Source organism: Taudactylus pleione, unplaced genomic scaffold (assembly GCF_031769625.1).
Source record: "Taudactylus pleione unplaced genomic scaffold, aTauple2 ptg000007l, whole genome shotgun sequence".
In the NCBI taxonomy this organism is placed as follows: domain Eukaryota; kingdom Metazoa; phylum Chordata; class Amphibia; order Anura; family Myobatrachidae; genus Taudactylus; species Taudactylus pleione.
Window position 1 is genome coordinate 17746556 of NW_028284410.1, and position 13531 is coordinate 17760086.

At 45.0% G+C, this 13531-nt stretch overlaps 1 pseudogene; it reads left to right on the forward strand.

Annotated features, from left to right (window-relative positions):
* The first annotated feature begins 809 nt into the window (after positions 1-809).
* LOC148542937 (glycine--tRNA ligase pseudogene) lies at positions 810-1932 on the forward strand (annotated as a pseudogene).
* Positions 1933-13531: the final 11599 nt, after the last annotated feature.

Below are 13531 nucleotides of genomic sequence, written 5' to 3' on the forward strand. Positions count from 1 at the left end.
GCCCCTATGGACAACAGCAGCACAACACAGTCCAGCCAGCCCCTATGGACAACAGCAGCACAACATAGCCCAGCCAGCCCCTATGGACTTTGGATGAGTGGACACAGCCCCTATGGACAACAGCAGCACAGCACAACAAAACACAGCCCAGCCAGCCCTAACTCCGACCCTCCCTCTTCACTGTCCACAGCCGGAGTGAGAAATGGCGCAGACGCGGGGACCTTTTATAGAATCCAAAACCCGCGAGATCCCGAAGGCGGGATGATGACGTTTTGCCTCGATTTCAGTTCCGAGTGAGACGGGAAAACCCGAGCCGGACTTGGTTCCCGACTCGGATCAGGGGGCTCGGGGGGTTCGGATTTCTGAAAGCTCATCCCTAGTATCAATTCCACATTCCATACAGTGTTTTGTTTTGTTTACTCTGATGTCTATTATATAGATTTGTAAAATATTTTGAGAAGCAATATCATGATCAGTTCAAGTTAAAGGATAAGTATTGCATATACAGCTATGGGCCAGAAATGAAAAATATATAAAAGTGCTTCGCCCATTGTGTATCTTCTTTCCCCAATTAGGAATTGCCAGTTTCAATGCTAGTCAGGCTAATTGCTACCCCAAAAGCGGGGCATCACTTAAAAGAACTGCCACAAGGAGAGAGGTTTTGTTCAACCATAGACAAACCACTTGATAATCCTGTTTGTGACACCAAATGTGACACTCCCCACTATAACATCACTCACCAATGGTGTCCAGTGGTTCTGATAGATAGCTATAGTATCAGAACCTTCCAATCCCTGGCAGAGTTCGTGATGCTCAAGCTCAGGTTCCTCCCCACCCTGCTACTGCTGCAACATCTGCCTGGCTCTCTCACCTGGCACACCGAAGCCGCAGCACAGAAGCCTGCAGCCCTGCACCCGGCACTGATGACACAGGCGGCTGCAAACAGCATGGAGGAGCAGCTGGTGCCCCTGAGGCTGGTTGGAACAGGGAAACCTCATCCGTAAGTTAAAAGAAGAGCCCCTAAGGTGGATGTGGACCTGGCGGTGGCTGAGCTGAAGGCCAGAAAACAAATTTTGGAAGCAAAGACGTTGTCTCTGTAACCCAAGGATGATGTTGATGACAGAGCAAAGATGGAAGACACGCTGAAAAGATCCTTGTTTTATGACCAGGCTTTTGCCATATATGGAGGGGGCTTGTATGACTTTGGACCTGTGAGTTGTGCATTGAAGAATAATATTATTCAGATGTGGAGACAGCACTTTATATAAGATTCTGGAGATTGACTGCACCATGCTCACCCCAGAACCCATCCTCAAGACTTCCGGCCACATTGACAAATTTGCAGATTTCATGGTAAAAGTTGTGAAGAATGGAGAATGCTTCCGAGCCAACCATCTTCTGAAAGCTCACCTCCAAAAGCTCATGGCCATCAAGAAGTTTACAGCAGAGAGGAAGGCAGAATTGGAGAGCATCTTAACGCAGATGGACAACTATGGGCAGCAAAACCTGGCCTACCTTTTTGTCTAATACAATGTGAAAGCTCCCATCATCCTAAATGACCTCTGGTATCTTTCAATCTTATGTTCCAAATGTCCTTAGGACCATGACAGGGTATCTAAGACTAGAAACTGCACAAGGAATCTTCCTCAACTTCAAACGTTTCTTGGAATTTATACAGAGAAAACTGCTGTTTGCTGCTGTTCAGATTGGAAACTCCTTTAGAAATTAGATCTCTCCCTGTCCTGTTCAGGACTTATCAGAGTAGGATAATTCATAATGGCAGAAATAGAGCACTTTGTGGACCCTAACAAGAAGAATCACCTCAAATTTGAGAATGTTGCGGACCTCAACATCCTGTTGTATTCCTTTAAAGCCCAGCTGAGTGGGGAGTCTGCACAGAAGATGCGGCTCGGGGACACTGATGAAACCTAGGTCTTCCTCAGCTGATGGCAGGATTTCCTTTAGAGAGACTTCATGAGGGGCTTTATCAAAAAGCCATTCAGAGGGTCCCAGCCTTAAATGGAGGTCAGATCACAGTGGCAGACAAATGATCAGGGATGTACCAAAGCACAGCACCACTGACAGGAAGTGATTATATACATTATGCCTGCATGAGGTAATCTTCAGGACCAGATCAGTACTGACTAGACTAATACACAGTATAGATTCTGTGGAGCTGCAGCATAGTAGACACAAAGATAGTATGTATTACAGAGTCAGGAGTATTACTGTCAGTCAACAGTACAGAAACAGTTTTATCATCAGGTTGGAGTCATAAAAGGAGAGCCACTGGTGAAGAGTGCTACAAATTATTTTCTAAAAAAAAAAAAACTACATACATCCCAGCTGCTACATTTTCAGAATTAAAATTAAACAAGTATCAAGCTGGCTTGCGACAATAACTAAAAGTAAATACTACATGTACCCACATTTAAACAGGCCAGGGGACATTCTTTTTGTACAGTGTTATGATTATATGTGTGGGTACATTGCCTATAGTTGAGACAAAACTATTAGTACACAGAATAACTTATATTTGTTAACTAACATAGTAATTGGATGTACCTATACATGAGTAATGGTAAAGTGATATATTTGAAGTTTCATAATTGTGTGTGACACAGTCAGGATAGGGGTCCCTCTCCTGGGGTAGATGGACTCCCTCTTTACACACACAGCAGCCGGAGAAACAGGACACAGTTCTGGGGTTCTCGTGCAAGCTGGACGGAGCCAGTCTTTATTGTACCAGAAACATAAACAGCCTGTCTGGGCTCTAACTAGACAGTAGGTTCCCTCACTATCAGAACACTAAACAAGTTCACGTCCACAGTACTTACAGGTTTGTATCAAGCAGTGTCTCAGAGCAAGCTAGCCTGCGGGCCTGCTCTCCCAGGTGTGAGACACTCAGCCACAACTAAACCCAGCTTATATCAGCCATTTCCAGGTGCAAGCCCTAATGAGCCTGCTACCATGCTGAAAGGCCCAACACTTGGAGTGGCCTGTGGATGGAGCCCTTCCTCTCCTCACATCCTCACCCCCAGGACCCATTCCGTCTTTTCAGCAACGCACCATTTCTAGTCTGTTTTGTCAAACAAACTTCTCCTGGGGGTTTCAAAACACATAGGACAGGAATCTGGGACACACATAGAAGCCATTCCAAACTTTTCCAGTGCTTCTATCACATGTGTTATAGTGTGCAATGTATTATTGTTGGCTAAGTGCATAAGAAGTTCCAATATTGAAGAAGTGCTCGAGTACAATAAATCTGAATTTAATTTAAAAACCTGTGCGATTCTTGAGTCTGGGGTCAGGTTGCCTTCTCTGCCAGGGATTGGAAGGGGTGACTACTGAAAGATATCCTATCAGAACCACCGGACACCATTGGTGAGTGACATTATAGTGGGGAGTGTCACATAATATTAGCATGGAGGTAGGTATTTAATATTTGGGAATGTAGGTTAAATTTATAATATATTTATATAGCACACTCTTTATAAACTTCACCATTCACAAATTTGTAAACAGATTATTTACAAACAGTATGTAGGAGGTGTGTCATCTTAACTTAGATGGCAGAATGAAGGTGGACAGGAGATGGAGTATTATATTTTATTAATATTAAAAACTAAACCTATATTATTATAAACCTATTTTATTGTGCCTATGCAATCCCACATTTAAACAATTGTCGTAAACTACTGTACCTGTGTCTGGCGGGTATCCACTTGCCGATTAAAATGAACGATATCGTTATTGTTCAATCGCTCATTAATCGTGCACAAATCGGGCATGAAAATGTTGGCAACGACCAGCGATGCGCGCTCCCTGTGGTCGTTTCTGACATCATTCATCGCCTGAACTTGCTGGTCAATCTGCCGATAATGACAGATTGACCATGTTCAGGGATGAGGGAGAGTGCCTACACTGAACGACTAATCGTTCAGTGTAGACACTGCAGGGGAAGAGAAACGACTGTATGATTACAATGTTGTAATCGTACTGTCGTTCCACTATCTGCTAGTGGATACGCACCTTTACTTTTATGCTGAAGGAGAATCTTTAAGTCAAATTATATCTACCCATACTAGCACAAACCTCATTCACTAATAAAGGAGGAGGAGCAGGGTGACACTGTCATTTACTGAGCAATCAGCATTCACTGCATCCTACATCAGAGGGAGACAGGTGGGCTGGAAAGTGTTGTCTGTGTTTTGTTGTTTTTCATTTTGCAGTTTAAAAGCCTCAATCTTGCCTCCTACAAGGCTGGAGTGTGGGGCTATGGGAGGGAGGGGAGGGTGGCACATGCAACAGGTGGTGCGAGGGCAGGGAGTGGCCTTGGCCTTAATTATGTGAAAAATTAATTTTTGTCTGTGGATGAAAATAGTGACAAAGGAGGCTTTATTACCTTAATCAATCTCCTAGGAACTAATAAACTTCACACATAACATTTGACATAATGAAGAGGTTAATAATGTATAGGAATTATTTGCTTCATTATTTGTAATTAGATATGACCTCATTTTTTAACCTATCAGCAAGTAGAAGCAGATTATTTTATTTAATTCTGATAACATTGGCTGTGCAATATGTTATGAACAGAGAAAAAGATTACTGGTATAAAACACCCCCAACAGGCCTATAATAACCATATCCCCCCTGCTTTATTTAACAATTTAGTGCCCTCTGTGGACCTTTTAGGCTGCTTTGGCCGAAAACTAACGCAAGGTTGCTATGACAACTCTTAAACCATAGCTGCATGTTAATGGCCCCACAATGAGTCTCATGGAAGGGGCATGTGGTTACAACAAACGAGAGCCCCCTTTGCCCTCCGGTCTTTGCCCTCAGTCGGACCTAACTATAGTGTATAGCTAATAACAAGCACGCATTTAACCAGTCTTGTGAAAGCAGCTGCGGAAGCAGAAAGACTTTAGTCCACAAATGCATATTAATATAAAATCATAGGCGCTTCCTTTAGGCTTTAAATGTTTGGGTACAAATTATTGTACTTTCAGTTGTTCTCACTTATGTCACAGTCACAGTAGCGTAAATGCATTGGCTTAGCTACTTTGGGCCTTGTTTTATTAGTGTATCAGGAGCGGTCTTTTATCTGTGATTGGCTAAGTGCTTTAAGAGACCTCTCCTGATTGGTTGATAGACTATTAGCTAGCAGGGCTCATGTGCATGCTGGTGCTTGTAGTATAAGTGCTAGTGTAATACCTCACTATGCAATGTAATACATCTGACACTGCGCATCACTTCTAACCAGCGACCTCTGCAGCTGCTCATGAGGTCAGGAGCAGGTCACATGGGCAGTGTCAGGTGATAGGGAAGTGACAGATGGGAGCGAGCAGCAGTGGGTCGGGCAGTGCGTTGCGGTACGTCAGGATGGAGCAGGGGTGTTGCTGACCTTAAGCCGCGTATCCACTAGACGATAAATTGGATGATTTGAACGATAGCGATATCGTCATCGTTCATTGTCTGTAATATTATCCAGTGGGTATGCAGTCAGCGACCAGCGATGCACGCTCCCGCTGGACATTGACAACATCCTTCATCGCCCGCACTTACAGGGCAACCTGACGATATCGTCAGGTTCTGCAAGTACGATGATGAGGGAGGCAGTGGTGTATCTATAAGGGGTGCAGTGTGTGCAAAGCACACGGGCCCCCGGGTCCAGGGGGCCCCGCACCGCACACACTGCACCCATATTTTTTTAAACTTACCTGTCCATGGTCCAGCGTCAGGTGTCAGCGCTGCTCAGAACACCGTAAAAATGGCCGCCGTGGCCATTTTTCCGGTGTTCTGCACATGCGCAGTAGATTCCGGGCACACTCTAGTGCCGGGAGTCTACTAATGCTCGGGTGTCTGGCCAGCTGTGTCAGTTGGCTGCCAGCCACCAGGGAGAGAGGAGGGGGCCCCGCACGGGGAGTGCACATGGGCCCCCTCCTCTCTTAAGGAGCCCCTGGACGGAGGGTGCCATCACTGAACAATATCACGAACGATATCGTTCAGTGTAGATGCTCAGTGTCATTAACGACATTGAGCCCAGGAGGGCAGGGCAAATACTAAACAATATCGCTCATGGAGCATATCGTCTAGTGGATAGTGGATACCCGCCTTTATTACATCCAAAATAAAGACCTGTGTCACAACAGGAGAGGTGGCGCTGACTGAGGGGCTGTACTCAGTGACTGACAACAGAGACAGGTTGAGGAGTCCTTGGAGAGCCAGCTACAGACACCAGAGAAAACTGACTCTAGTGACTTCAGTCCACCAACGCATAAAGGAGGACAGCAGAGAGCTAAAGAAGCAGTGAGCCCAGCATAGTGAGTACTGAAGCTCATGAGGTAACACAATACATATCTGAGGCAAACCAAAATGTCTGCACCCCCAAAGACAGTAAGTCACATGACTAGCAGCGCAGATAGCAGAGGAGGAAGCTGTGATACTGAGCATAGAGACAGACACTGTCCAAACGCCAGTTGTTAGTTTAGGAGCTGTCGCCCCACATGTATGGACAGAGGGTCTCATTCAGACCCGCTCGCAAGCGCTGAGCATTCGCAAGCGGGTCAATGTTGTGGCCCTGCGCGCGTGCGCAAGCCCCGGGCAAGAGAGAAATTCTCTCGCTCCGTGGCTCACTACAAAAGGGGCGGCTGTCGATGGCTGTCGATAGGCGGGGTGGGGTGGGGTGGCTGGCCAAACGGAGGCGTTCCCGAAGCTTCCCAGAATGACCACATCAATGGGTTTCCAGAACTCAACCCCAATGTAACAAATAAACTTTAATTTAATAATACATTACATGCCATACTTACATTCACAATTTAAATGAGATGTTTGCAGAATCAAGCTCACTGTTCAATAAAAGTTTAATAACATCAGATACTTAGGGGCATATTCAATCAGCCGCGGTACCTCTCCCGCGAGTAATTGATGGGTGAAAGTCCCGCGGCGCGGGGTAAAGCTATTCAATAGAATAGCTTTTTCCCCGCGTCCAAAAATCAGGACTTCCACGTGAGAACACACTGATTCCGCGAGAACTGTGGAATCAGTGTGTTAATATTGCTCGCGCGAGGCCGAATAGGGCGGCCTCACGCTGAGGTGCGAGGTAAAATCAAACAGCGGGGACTCGCGCGCAGGATCTCAGGGACACCCGCGCGTGGAATCCCCGCTAATTGAATCCCGTCAAGCGCGTCAATTAGCCCTAATTGAATATGCCCCTTAATATGAAATTACAATAATAAATTACATATTTTATACAATCCTACCATATATTACAACTTATAACAAATATAATTGTAATTTCCTACTAACTATACTTTATACTGCAGTATAAAATAACCAGCTTTACCTAAATGTCACTTTAGATGTAACTAGGGGCCTGATTCAGACCCACTCGCAAGTGGCTGTCCGCTCGCAAGTGGGTCGATGTTGTGCACTGCGCATGCGCACGACGGTGGGAGCTCCGTCGTGCGCATGCGCCAGACACGACGAGCGAAGGACTTTCCTTCGCTCGTTGTGTCTGATCAAAGGGGGCGTGCTGTCGATGTTGATTGACAGCACGCCCCCTTTGGTGGGCGGGCCGGGGCGTGCCTCCCTGACGGGGGCGTTCCCAAGGGATAGCCTACCATCAGAAGCCGGCCCACTGACATCACTAGTGATGTCAGTGGGAGTGATTTTGGCTCTGATAGAGCCAAAATCACTCCGGGCCTTGCGGTTGAAAAACTCAACCGCAGGCTCCGGCTCGCAGTGGCGATGGTCGCGATGGTCAAGACCATCGCGGCCATCAAACTGCATGCTCGTATAGGCTGTGGGTGGTGACCCACAGCTATACGAGCGTCCAGGAGGACGCTCCATAATTATGGAGGGCGGCCCTCATTCAGAGCGTGCGCTCTGCTCAGAGTGTACGGCTCTGAATGAGGGCCAAGGTTATAAACCTTGGTGGTGCACAACTCTCTCTTCTCTGTGTAGTGACTCTCTCTTCACTCGCGATGTCAGTGTTGAGCTTCCGGCTCTATTAGAGCCGAAAGCTCACTGGGGCTTGCGGCAGACGAGACCCTACCACAAGCTCCGATGGTCGCGATGGTCTTGACCATCACGACCATCAATCTGGCCACTCGCTAAAGCTGTGGGTGGTAACCCACAGCTTAGCGAGCGGCCAGGAGGCCGGCTCATTACAGAGAAGCGGCCGCCCTCATTCAGAGCGAGTGCTCGCATTTTGCGAGCGGCTCTGAATGAGGTCCTAACTGCGCAGCTCTGCACTCAGTATAGACTGTGGGACAAGGAGTAAGATAAAAAACCATCACTGCCGTGTATAGTTATAATAACAAGCACTTCACAGACTGTACTTTAAGGAGATTAGCAAAAAGCGCGAGAGTGAGTCCGCACTAGTGATAGATAAATAATTACCAGAGAGTAATATGCAGAGAAAACTTATTCTAAGAACCAACATACAGGTAATTTATTGGAGTAATTCAACACAATTAGTAGTTGGTGGTGCACCCCTAGACTTTGTGCTGAACACATAAAAAGAGTTACCTATGCAGAGAGCAAAGGTGGGGGGAAAGACAAATAACGTCTGTCATGGGGCACTCTTTATTATCATATGAAAGTCATGTATAGATCATAGGAGGAGGTTAAAACTTAACCTTTAATCTAGAACTTTAAAAGATGAGGACATGAACAGAGACACTAAATGTATACTGGATATACATATAGGAGTATATGATATAGGTGAAAAATGAACAGATTAGCCGTAACAATAAATCCAGTAAACATAGACAGTAAACATACAAAAATTACCACATTTAAACATTTAAACATTTGAAGTCATCTAATAAAAGCAGATGACACTGAAATTGCTGGTATCCAAAGGTATTACCAGTCCATTTAAGTCACAGGAGAACATCTACTGTGACATGTGTAGTGACTCTGTAACTATCACAATATATCATGTAGTATCACAATCAGGGTATCTATCGTGACTCATGTACTGATTTAATAATATTTCAAAAACAATTATACTGTAATGAGGCGAAATTTCTTATAATCAATCTGTTGCTGCCTGCAATAAACAATTTATTTGTATCAAAATTAATACCACACACAAAAATAATATAGAAAGTGCTGGTTATAGGGATCATCCAGTAATCTGTGTTCCAATAGTGTATATAATTGACCGGTATCAGGAGAAAGAATGAAGAAAGTAAGACCTGGGATGGGGTTAGACCCCTACACTTCTGCTGTCCCCTTTCTAAATCAAAAAGGAGATGAGAGAGTGTATATCTGATTCGTCATTCCCAGGTGAAAAGTAAGGCAACGCTTCTGCTTTCTGGGACAATTATAAATCAATCTCCTCTGATACAGGTAGCATTGCAGAGGGAGTGATAACAAATTAACCCAGATGAGAGAGCTTGTTGGAGGGATACAAAAGATGGAGGGACATATATTACAATAGATTCAGTCCACCGTGATACTTTAGATAGCCAGGCATCAGGTCAAAAACAATGGATAGAAGCATTCAATGTACCGCAGAGTACATATAAGCACCAATATGGATCTGATGCTAACTATAATAATGATAAACATATAAGCGGACAAAATCAACGTCTGAGGTAATCTGAAATCTGACGTGGATTATATGAGAGAGTGAAAAAAGTAAGTCATGTGATCACATAGCGGCCAGACTCACTCCGGGGTCCCCAGTTATGTCAAACGGAGGACTAGCAGAGGGGTGGCCGCTAGGGTTACAGGGGAAATAAAGAAACACTGCTGGAGCAGAGATGACAACTGTGTCACCCACCTGTTACCATGATGGCATAGCAGGGGGGGTCACCTGCTGTAGTCCTCTGCCCTGCAGCGCGGTGGAGTGAGAGATAGGAGGAGGAAGATACCTGTGGTCAGGAGAGTGGTACACAGCACTGTGTGGAAGGCAGCATGCAGTAGATAAGTGAACGGATGCGCGTTTCGCCGGAGGGCTTGGTCACCTGGTAATAACATTTTTTTTATCGATTTGTGAATAGAATTCAGGACATCAGACATTATAGGGAGCAATTGACAGGAGTAATTCCATGTGAAGCAAGAATGCAAATATTTTCCCACCACATAGAAAAGGAAATAGGGAAGATTATGATAAATATTGTCCTGTGAGGCTCCTGTTAATAGTAAAATTAATAGAATCACTTATACAACTGTTACCCACTATGAGTCAAACAAATGACTAGTTGTAAGGCAACATAGTTGTTCTGTTATGATTTCTGTAAATAAGATAATGAGTGGATCAGTGAATAATGCTTAGTAAAATCTGAGCGAGGCACCTGATATGGCATCCAGCAATTACTTGCCCACTCTTCCAGGTGTACGGGAGTGCCATGCGATTTTCAGGAGCCTCCTGGCCATTCCAGGAGAATAGGCAAGTATGCTTTAAGGGAGTCTGCAGGCTCATGGTGCAGACAGTATTAAACCTTTATACTTTTCAGCACACAGGGCCTGATTCAGACCCTGACGCAAGTGGCCGTTCGCTCGTCCGCCGTACGAGCGGAAAAATTTAAATTTAAGCGCTCGCTCGTATGTTCGCTCGTAGCTAACCTTCCGCCCCATATTCTCCCAACCCCTCCTCTAGCTAGCGAGCGTTCAAAATAGCGAGTGTCCGTCTCCTCTTTCGTTGCATTGAGTGGTCGCACAAGTCAATTCCAGAAGTGGCCCTGTCATTTTTCGATTGCCTGCTATTTCATTCTGCAAACATACTTGAATCGATTAATGGCAATCGCTATATTAATTACCTTAATTGTTATTCACATGTTTGCAATCCTGTTTTTCTTTTCAATGTCAATAAACTTTATTCTTGTTAGTGTGTGTCATTTCTTCCGCAGAATACGTACGGTTTGACCAAGGGGATGGTTTTTCGAAATTAATATTTTGTTAGAATGCTGCTATTGTTTTGCGTTTTATTTTTATAGGCAGATTTTAATGCTTTAATTTTGATATTTAAATTAGCTTACACATGTCACTGCATCAAGCCTATCATAACTCACATTATATTTGTGAGGGTGTAGGTCACATGACATACAATAACCAATAAAATTGTTCCTGTTAATTTACAAAGTACATTAGCCAATCAAATTTTTTCTAGGACCTTTATTAAAACTGTTTTGTGTAAAAAAAAATCATTGCCATCATGAGAGCCACCGCTTTTTGTCGCCGTGAGCTACTGGTCCTCACTGAGGTGATGGACCAGCGAATTACTGACCATCCGCACCCCATCACCAACCTCCACAAGCGGCTGGCCTACGCAGAGGTGCGCCGCCGCCTGCATTCCCTCGGCTATCGCCGAAATATCGGCCAGCTGGAATGCAGGTGGTCGGATCTGAGGCACAGATCCCCACGCCTGCTGGCCCGTTTGCGTCTCCAGATAGTGCAAAGTAAGTGTTTCTGTGTATGTTTTTTTTTTTTGTTTGTTTGGTTTTTCTCATACCTGCGTGTGCATGTTTACAGTATAGCCCTGTTTATTTATTTTGGACATACCTGCGTGTGCATGTTTACAGTATAGGCCTGTTTGTTTATTTTGGACATACCTGCGTGTGCATGTTTACAGTATAGGCCTGTTTGTTTATTTTGGACATACCTGCGTGTGCATGTTTACAGTATAGGCCTGTTTGTTTATTTTGGACATACCTGCGTGTGCATGTTTACAGTATAGGCCTGTTTGTTTATTTTGGACATACCTGCGTGTGCATGTTTACAGTATAGCCCTGTTTTTTTTAAAAAAAATTTGGATAAAAAAAAAAAAAGGCAATTTGTAATTACAAATGTTTTTCTCCATCATTTAGGGGCAGAGCAGAGACTCACATGTCGCAGATGTGTGTCTCGTCCCCTATCCCCCACTCCCACCCAAACATCCTCTGCCCACTCTTCCTCAAATTCTCCCTCCTCCCCAGACCTTGGCGCCCGTCAGTCCCCTCCGTCTCCTCACATTAACATCCCTCCAACTTCCCCCTCCACTCAACCCCCCCCTCTCTTTTCCTCACCCTCCACTTCATCCCATATTACCCCTCCTCCTTCCCTGAGCCACTGGCCCACCTCTGATGAGGAGGAATTCGGGGCTCCAGGCCCAGTCAGCAGTGTGCCCGGTATGTTTACATTTTAAACTATGGTTTTTTGTTATGTTTGTTTTCTTTTGGTTGATGTTGTCCTTTTGCCTGTGCAGTTCAAAATAGTAAAGTAGTTCCAATGTTTTTGAAATATATCTTTGTGAAACAATGTCAAGGATGTTTTCCCCATACACATATGACACATGTCCAAACACTCACACTTGTGTCTTTCTTGTTTACGCTACCAACAAATGTCATAATTTGGCTTAGTTTTTTGTTTTGTTTTTTGAGGATTTTTTTTCTTCTTTTTGGGCCCTTATTTGTTTTAAATCTTTTCTTTTTGCATTGGACATGTTTTGGCAACTGATGTATTTTTTTGGTATAGTCTGAATTTTTGGTTGGTTGTTAAAATCTAAATGAAGGTGTCATTTTAGTAATCCGCACATTTTTTAAACCCACAGAGGACCAGGGCCCTGATTCAGACCCGGACGCAAGTGGCCGTTCGCACGTTCGGCGTACGTGCCGAAATATATGTAAATTCAAGCGCTCGCTCGTAATTTCGTACGCAGCTAATCTTCCACCCCAAAGTCTCCCAACCCCTCCTCTAGCTAACGAGCGAGCCAAATAGCGAGCGTACATCCCCAATGTGGCTTGCAGGGAACGCTCGCACAAGTACAAACCGGAAGTGGGCCTGTAAGATTTCGATTACCTGCTTGTTCATTCTGCCTACCTACTTCAATCATATCATGCCAATCAATTAGCTTAATTGCTCTTCACATGTTTTCCAAATGTTTTTTTTTCTTTTTCAATAAACTTTACTCTTGTCCGTGTTTTTGTTTACCCGCAGAATACGTACGGTTTAAACAATGGTTTTCTTTATCCAAAATACATGTTTGATCTAGGGGTGAGCGGGTTCGGATTTCTGAAATCCGAACCCCCCCGAGCCCCCCCGATCCGAGTCCGATCCGAATCAGGCTCGACTTTTCCCGCCTGACTCGGATCTGAAATCGAGGCAAAACGTCATCATCCCGCCTTCCGAGTCTCGCGGGTTTTGGATCCTATATAAGGTACCCGCGTCGGCGCCATTTTCTCACTCGGCTGTGGACAGTGAAGAGGGAGGGTGGGAGTTAGGGCTGTGTAGTGTAGTGTAGTGTAGTGCTGCTGTTGTCCACTACTTCAAAGTCCATAGGGGCTGGCTGTGTTGTGCTGTGCTGCTGTTGTTAATAGGGGCTGTGTCCACTACTTCAAAGTCCATAGGGGCTGGCTGGACTGTGTTGTGCAGTCAGTTCTCCATAGGGGCTGTGTCCACTCCAAAGTCCTGTGCAGTGTCCCAGTCCTAAAGGGGTGCTGTAGTGTTGTCCAGGGGGTGCTCTGTCCATCAGGGGTGCTCCCCCCAAGTGCTAAAAAAATAATATATTTTCTGTGTTTGTGAATTGTGTGCGCAG